At 43.7% G+C, this 9,305-nt stretch overlaps 1 non-coding gene across 1 annotated transcript; it reads right to left on the bottom strand.

Annotated features, from left to right (window-relative positions):
- Positions 1 to 451: 451 nt before the first annotated feature.
- Positions 452 to 523, bottom strand: Trnaq-uug. Its single transcript has one exon. It is a non-coding gene; the product is annotated as a tRNA-Gln (tRNA).
- Between the last annotated feature and the right edge of the window lie 8,782 nt (positions 524 to 9,305).

Below are 9,305 nucleotides of genomic sequence, written 5' to 3'. Positions count from 1 at the left end.
TAGCAGTTATGTACACAAAAAAAAAATTATTTATTTTGCTTCCACAGGCCAAAATTTTTGCATCAATTCTGGGAAAACGTTGCTCTGTTTAGGCGCCTTAACGTAAGTATTTATGCAGCACTTCTATTGGAACGAAATAGTTTGATGCTGCATTTTCCTCTGGTATAAGTCGGAATATCTGAAGCAGTCGCACAATGGTTCAGCTGCTTCACCGCTAGAGCTCCCTTACGAGTATATCAGCTTCTCGTTGAAAGGTCATCTGCTATGCACACTGGCCTTATCGCACTACAGCACACTCCAGTAATCGGCTGTTCATTGCTGTCACTACTGACCCTCTGTTGCATATATCAACAGTTTTCATTTCCATGCAAATGGTGCGTGACTTTTTCCTTTTCTTGGAAAATCTGCATTTGACACGTTTTCCATAGCAATATCCTATAATTAAAATGTTAGGTCCCACCGAGATTTGAACTCGGATCGCTGGATTCAAAGTCCAGAGTGCTAACCATTACACCATGGGACCTGTCACAAGAGTAAGACACATCTGAAACACTTCTATGTGTTCTAAGATGTTGCAACAGGAACTTCGTTGAGTCACGCAAGCAGGTGGGCACGCGGTGGCGTTCTGTGACGCTCTGAAGACGGATGCGTCACTGTCTCTGTTTTCTAAGAAGTGGTCAGCCTGAACAACTTACAGTTTTATTGTTTTCATCACACCACAAGTTTTAGAACCATGTTCTGCTGTTTCTTCTTCTTGTAGGCAGCAACTATTACAGTGTTTGACAGGTAACTCGGCTGGTCCCGATGGAGATTACAGTCCTCCCTCGGGCATGGGTGTGTGTGTTTGTCGTTAGGATAATTTAGGTTCAGTAGTGTGTAAGCTTAGGGACTGATGACCTTAGCAGTTTAGTCCCATAAGATTTCACACACAGGACAGGTGACTGTCATGGTTCATGAAATGATGAGTCGTACTTATCTGGCGCAATTCTCAAGTCACTTACGACCTCAGCGAGATATTTAATCTTTTCCAGGAGCTTCAATTACGAATGACGACGTAAACTATTCACCTCGAAATGTACCATCGGAAAAGATACTATGCGTAACACTGTTTTCTTCTTCTAATGTAACGCTCTACGGAAACATAACCTCACTTCGAGAACTCATCGTTCTTACCTTGTGCATAATTTTTTCAAAAAGCAAAACAGCTTGCTGTGTAGAACTCATTACTTGGAAGTGGAAATAACACTGCTGAGTCGGAAGGCTCTGAGTTGCCAGCTGATCGCCCAAAGTAGCCCAAACTCAAGATGTCCAGAACATAAAGAAAAGAGTCTTCATCGCTCATAGATTCCCCCTAAATTTTGGGATGGCCGTGCATCTTGCAGTATAATGTACACCGTCTTGGAACATTTTGTGCACCATGTTAGTGTGTGATTAATATGCAAAAGATGGATGCGACTTCAAATACTTGGTGAACTGCTGTAGTCAATCAAATATCAGTTAGAAGAAAATGGTCTTTCTTTTAACTCTTATGACGTTTTCTCTCAGTTTTAAACGTACGACTAACTCAATTTATTCACCAAAATAAATCATGAATCTTTCTGCGCAGGGTCACATTTGGGAACACCAACTTAGTGGCGCATCCAGCAAATGATCCTTATCACACTTCAGATTGATGAACATGTAATTATAAATGCATCTGATGATGGCAGCAAGCTGCCGAAACATGTTCTGTTAAGTATCAGTAGAAAGTAACTGAAACAGTACAAATTATTTGATTAGAGATTCCACTGCGTCAGAAATCAAAAGTTTACGTCCTGTGCGCATTAGCAGTTTTTACTTATGTTTCTGAGAAGTAGGTTATCAGCAGAAAACCTCCTAAAAACTGGAGGTTTCTCAGCGAGCCATGGAAGGTACATGGTGGGACCTACAAGTAGGAACAAAAAAAAAAACTAAACTGATTAGGGAACAGACGCGTGGAGGACGTAAGAATGAATATTTTAAAAAAATGAAGTAGAAGAGGCGGTATTTTTAACCAAGCGAGTGGATCATACACCGACCAACGAAGTAATCTGATGGGTTCCAGGAACTGAACGACTGAGACGACAACGTAATGGAAGGTGGGTGGATGCCCTTAGAAGACAGGCCAGAGAAACATGGATGCATACAGCTGATGACAATAATGCATGGAAAAGCCGACAGGAAGTGATTATATAGCAGTGAATGTCGAATCGATAAAGATGATGGCATTCAAAGAGGCTATAAATCAGTTTAGTTACTTCTCTTTTATAAGAAATCATTCACAGCCTGGCCTTACATGTTTAGGAACTTAAACAATAGTTTTGTTCTAGACTTTGAAGACTAAGTGTAGTTTTATGTACTATACTTTGATTCCTGTATTGCTCCTGCCTACATATGAATCTCATTTCGTCGCCTCAGGTGACTTGTTAGCAAGTGAGCGATATATTGTTTTAAACTTTTTTCCTTTCGTGTCGAACTGAAAGTTTTCTATAGCAATGTTAACTTTTATTTATTTTTGACGAGTGTCTGAATTTTAAGACGATTTTTTTCGTAGCGCTTTGTCGGCGTTCTTGGTAGAGCCTCGTCGTTACAGCGTAGAGCCCTCCAAACAACGGTCTGTAACGCTCTCACCTTGGGAACCACTTGACGCCTGATTAGCATGTATGCAGCCGCACGTGTCACCTCACGCTTCAGTTGGCAGCCACTTCCGAGATGTGTTAATATCGGTAATTTCGTTTCGATATGTATCGTGTTGGTATCGATACTAACAAGGGAAACTACCCATCGCACCCCTCTCAGATTTAGTTGTGTGATGGCCTATTAGACAGCCCGTCAAAAGCTGAACACAGATCAAGCATGAAAACAGGAAGAAGGTGTACTGAACTCTGAGAAAAGAAACTAAATAGGAACAGTAAACGGTCCAAGATCAACATATGCAACAACGAGCGGCTCTGAATAGCTGTGGCGTCGTAGGCATGTGGTCACGATGTTGACCTACAAACAAAGATTTCGGGGTTCAAATCTTCCTCCTGCCCGACTTCATTTTTTTTTCCTCCACAAGATTATGAACTGTCCGTCCGATCGTTGACGTGTCTGTTCGCTGTAATCAAGTTTGTGTCTGCATCGTGGTGTAACGTGCATTTGCAACAGCGACGTGTAACAAAGGGGCCTCCAGATGTGCGGACCTCCTATTTGTTCTCCACAGGTGCCACATTTTATGCCTCTTGCGTTCCGTCTTGGAAGAATTGGCTCTTGAATTCTTTCGCTGTAACATAATTCACACTCGTTTATTTGTTGTTTTCATTTCTGTGAGAGGTCTGTGAGGACTCTCGCTTGCTCTCACTATTCATCACGTTTACTTTCGACGGTAATATATTTTTGCCATATGATTCATATTCTATAACCAATGTATAGAATGACAGTTCCAGAGAATGCAGAAGGAGAACAGACACGTCAATGACCGGACGGACAGTTCAAAAATTTGTGAAAAACAATGGAGCGCTATGGAGACTTGAATAAGGATCGCCTACTTCGCAATCCAACACCGCTACCGCACAACCACGAAGCCATGGCCTTTGCGAGCCGCACGATGTGGCATATCTTCAGCTTGGACCGTTCTCTGTGCATATTTTGCTTCTTTCTTCACAGTTCAGTACACTTTCTTCCTGTTCCAGTTTTTTACGGGCTATCCACTGGGGAATCTTACCACAAAATCTGAAGGACTGCGATAGGAAGTTTCCTTTGTAAGTGTTCATTAGTTCCATAGCATCAAGCTATAGATATGGGAAGTTTCGATGATGATGAAGATGATGATGATTAGTGTTTTAGGGCGCACAACAGCGAGGTTATCAGCGCCCGTTCCCAAAAGTTCAATTCAGAGCCGAATCGTGAGAGAATTGGTATTGTTCAAATTGCAAGATTGGACACAGCACATCAAAACAGGGAGATAAAACTAAAAATAAAATAGCAGTACATATAGGGAAAAATAAGTAACGGTGGCTTAGTGACCACTTACAAATAATGGATGACCAAACCACTGGACAGCACATTAAGACTCCAATCCCAATATTTTGGGAAGAAGGCCAGACATCACACAAAAACGTAAAACTCTAGCGACACTCGCCTCATTATTAGTTAAAAGAGAGGGTAGGTCTGGTGGGAAACTGAAATCTTCCCTCAAACCCGCATATAAAACACACTCAGTTAAAATATGCCGTATAGACAACTGTGTCCCACATGTCTGACACGTTGGTGGCTTTTCACGACGTAACAGAAAACCATGTGTCAAAGGACAATGTCCTATGCTAAGCCGTGTAAGGGCTACTTCCTCAGCGCGTCGTTGTCGGAAGGAGGTGAGCCACGGTCGGACAGAATGGAGTTGTAAAAGTAATAATCTTTCATCATGAATGATAAAACACGCTACCTGATTAATATTGTGCAATATTTATTATTTTAGAAATCAGTTACCAGCTTTTACGCCGTCGTCAGGTACAAAGATGAATGTGTGTGGGTTTGACATTTTTGTGGGATCAAATAGAGTTTGAAACGCTGCAACTAAAGAGTATCTCAGTTGACTTCCGTAGATGACAGTCTTTCATCTTGCAAAACTTTCACGGCTACACATATTTATCTTTGTACTTCACAATGGCAAACAGGTGGAAATCGGTTTGTAAAAGAATAAATATTGTAGAATATTACATCAGCATCGTGTGTCTTCCCATTCATAACATGTAAAATTACCAAGAGCCGACAGAACAGCTAATTAATGCAAGATTTATCTTTCGATACGCTGCTGAACGAACGTCGACGTTACCGAAAAACCTGAAGTATATCTCGTACAAGTCGCTGCCCCGACTGGTAGTATGGTACACCACGGTAGTATGCAGGAACGTAACAGACTCTCACATCCAGCTAATAAAGCGTGCACTGCGACTTGCATACCTCTGTCTAAGGGACTTCCCGACAGCGCACCTACAGCAGCCACTCATAGGAGTTCCCCACCTCAAGGATCGTTTCCAACTGCACGGTTGTCTTAGAAGGACGCGTAACAGTCTGCGCACCGCGACCCCAGGCACTAGCACACCGAAATCATCATTGTGTCAGTACAACCTAAACTGAACTCCTCCCGAACAGGCCTTGGAAGACCCAACGGTACCGACCGGCCGCCGTGTCATCCTCAGCCCACAGGCGTCACTGGATGCGAATATGGAGGGGCATGTGGTCAGCACACCGCTCTCCCGGCCGTATCTCAGTTTACGAGACCGGAGCCGATACGTCTCAGCCAAGTAGATCCTCAGTTTGCCTCACAAGGGCTGAGTGCACCGCGCTTGTCAACAGCGCTCGGCAGACCGGATGATCACCCATCCACGTGCTAGCCCAGCCCGACAGCGCTCAACTTCGGTGATCTGACGGGAACCTGTGTTACCACTGCGACAAGGCCGTTGGCAAATTGCGTCAGTACAAGGTAGCCATAAATACCGCAATCAGCACGTAATGAATAAATAGATAAGATAATGTCATGCGCAAATCACGGACTAATCACAATGCAGGGGAAATAACCGCGAGGTTGCGGAATGCAGCATAATTGTAGGCTAGGGAAGAGACTTCCCAAGGACGTAGCACAGATTTTAAGGTTGTTAAATACATGTTCCTGCTTCTTCGCATTGTGGTGTTGCTAATTCATTCGTGACACTCGTTTTTCCACGTGGTTTAGGAGGAGCTGTTCAACTATTGCCCCTCATTCTTTTTAACTGCCTACGCAAAATCATTGTGCTAGCTGGACTGGAAGGGTTGACCAGAAAGTAATGCATCGCATTTTTTCTTGAACAATTCTTTATTGAACATAATAAGAATTACACAGGCGAAAGAATGGTGTTTTATCTACACACACTATTTTTCCAAGTAATCTCCATCCCGTTCTATGGCCTTCCTCCAGCGCGAAACAAGGGCGCGTATGTCCTGTCGCTACCAGTCCTTGTCCTTGTTGTGGAACCTGTGCTTCACTGTGTGAGTCACCTCCTCATCTCCTCAAGAAGCCTTCCACGAATGGCCTACCTTAATGGCGCAAACAAGTGGAAGTCAAATGGGACTAGGTCAGGGCTGTAGGGTGGATGGAGTAACACTAACCAAACTAAAAAAAAATGGCTCTGAGCACTATGGGACTTAACTTCTGAGGTCATCAGTCCCCTAGAACTTAGAACTACGTAAACCGAACTAACCTAAGGACATCACACACATCCATGCCCGAGGTAGGATTCGAACCTGCGACCGTAGCGGTCCCGCGGTTCCAGACTGTAGCGCCTGGCCGGCTAACCAACCCAGTTTTGCAATGTGTTCAGCAGTCCTCAGAGTTGTGTCGGGCCCAGCGTTATCGTGTTGCAGCAAAACAGCTCCTGGGCAGATGTGGCGCCGAAGTCGCCGGAAGCGCGTCTTGAGTTTTGTGTTGACATGTGCTTCTGAATTAATGCCTCTGCCTCTTCGCATCACATCAATGAGAATCACACCTTCACAGTCCCAGAACACGGTGATCGTGACCTTACAGGCGGAAACAGTTGCTTTGAATTTCTTCTTCTGTGGTGAGTTGGAATAGTGCCTTTCCATCGATCGTCGTTTTGATTCGGGCTCAAAATAGTGAACCCAGGTTTCATCACCTGTCACAATCCAGGAGAAGAAGGCCTCCCCCTCAGCTTCAGAGCGTTGCAACAGATCAAGACAAATGCTTTTTCTGTGCGGTTTGTGATCCACCGTTAGACACCACGGAACCCATCTTGCACACACTTCTGAATATCCAAGAGTACGGATAATTGCATCCACACTTCCTTTGCTGATTGACAGATGCAGCGCCTACTGCCGAGTCGTGCTAACTATACTTCTGACGACAGCAGATGTTCCATAGACTTTGCACAAGCGTTTGTGAATATTCCTCACAGTTTCTTCCTCTGCAGTGAGAAATTCAATGACGATACGTTGCTTGTAACGTATATCACTTGCAGACGACATTTTGATACTTCAAATGGTTCAAATGGCTCTGAGCACTATGGGACTCAACTGCTGAGAACCTAGAACTAGTTAAACCTAACTAACCTAAGGACATCACAAACATCCATGCCCGAGGCAGGATTCGAACCTGCGACCGTAGCGGTCTTGCGGTTCCAGATTGCAGCGCCTTTAACCGCACGGCCACTTCGGCCGGCCCATTTTGGTACTGTTCTGCAGCTACGCTATCTGTTCGAAGTGACAGAAACTTGACGTGCTCACACAGGGGGCTTCAAATAACACATACGTAACGTTTCTCATTCGCAACATTGTTTTGGGCTGAGAAAAAAAAATGCGGTGTATTACTTTCTGGGCAACCTTCGCACTAGAGCAACTTTGGAACTCACGAATGATTCCCTCAGCTGGTTTTATGCAGTTTTTTACAACTGCCCTCCGCAATGTTGGACGGTTTGCCCAGTGGTGGTTTAGCTGTAGCTCTTTCTTCGCGTTTCCACTTCACAATGACATCACTCATCACTGTCTTGGCAGCTTGAGTAGGGTTAAAATGTCCATGATAGACTGGTTACCCAGATGACATCCAATGACTAGTCCACGTTCGAACTCATTTGGCTCCCGTGACCGTCATGGCGGGTCCGCCTCTCATCGTAACTGATGATCAACTACGCATTACGTTAGGGTTTCCGGATACTTTTCATCAGATAGTGTAGTGCTCACCACTGTGCGTTGTAGAACTGAAGTTACTTCGAAAGAAAAGAAAAATATCTAACTACGTGATGGTATCTAGAGCTTCTCACACCCTCTAAATATCTAAGTGTTCCATTAAAATCGAAATTAAGTTGGATGAACAAGAGAAGTCAGTAGCGGAGAGGTGAAAGTATCACATAAAGAGGTCTTATGAGTGTAGTACGGTGAATATGTAAAGGAAACCACAAGCAAGACTCTTGTTTAACCTTTCTAAACTATTGCTCCAGCATTGCACGTTTTATTAAGCGCCAATGACAGTAGAGCTCCGACGTATTCATAGGTACACTGCTGAGAACTAACAGGTCAGAAGAGCCGATACGATAGTGTGACAGAGATGTTCAAGGGACTTTAACGAGAATCATTCTATGAAAGAAGATTCGCGCGATTCCCTCTTGTATAAATTTAGGGAACAGGTAACGGGGAAAACTCGTGCAACGATTTCACAGCTGCCACAGTGTGTCAGGAGAAGAAGAAAGGAGAGATGAGGGCGCTTACCGATGTAGGTCGTAATCCATAGCTGCTCGAAAGCGAAATAAATAAACAGAAAGGAGGTTAAAATTTCAGCTTTTACGGGCATATTTGCTGTCTGAAAAGCTCACAAGACTTCATTCGGTTGGCAACGTTGAAGGTCGTCGATATTTTAACGGGTGAATCCCCTGCCATTCACGCGATGGACAAGACTGGACAGGTGAACCCCCCTTCCATTCGCGAGGCTGACATGACTGGTTATTCCAGTAGGGCCTACAAGAAAAGAAACAGGCCATCTGCTGAGCAGTATAGAAAACGATCGAAGTGTACCCGTACATGCCGTAAAACGCATAAAATACACTTTAGTAAAATACTTTTCGGTAGTAGGACGCAATACTATTAAACAATTTCGATCGTCTTTGCAGCACTCTCCCTTAGGGCGACGAAACAATTTCGTTACCCCGAAGAGAACAACCGCAGAAAAGACGGTCGAAACGTCGGTTTAACATAAGTTTTAGTGTTTCATGCTAACGCGGCCTAATACTCAAAGTTATTTCTTTCAGTTTGACACATTATAGAAGGCCGTCACTTATAAAACAGACGTAACGGAGGAAATATATGTCTTACAATAAATGTTACACGGAATCTGTTTCTTATTTGTAAATTCTTAGGTATTCTAAACGTTATTGTTGCGCCGCTCAAGGTCTGCTGGATTCTCAGAAAACGTGAGCCAAAAATGTTGTCTTGCCCACTTAGTAAGACAGCTGATTGCCTGGCTAAATACAGATCTGCATTTTCTTCCATTTCGCCTTTTATCTCTGAAAATAACGTAACTTATCGATAAAAATTTCTAGAAAGGGGTAGGAAGCAAGCTACTTATACTTACAAGGGAACCTCCCCATCGCACCCCCCTCAGATTTAGTTATAAGTTGGCACAGGGATAGGCCTTGAAAAACTGAACACAGATCAATCGAGAAAACAGGAAGAAGTTGTGTGGAACTATGAAAAAAATAAGCAAAATATACAAACTGAGTAGTCCATGCGCAAGGTAGGCAACATCAAGGAGAGAGTTAGCTTAC

Source organism: Schistocerca americana, chromosome 2, assembly GCF_021461395.2.
Source record: "Schistocerca americana isolate TAMUIC-IGC-003095 chromosome 2, iqSchAmer2.1, whole genome shotgun sequence".
Lineage (NCBI taxonomy): Eukaryota > Metazoa > Arthropoda > Insecta > Orthoptera > Acrididae > Schistocerca > Schistocerca americana.
Note: the sequence above shows the minus strand (reverse complement) of the source record. Positions and strands in the feature narration are given on the sequence as shown.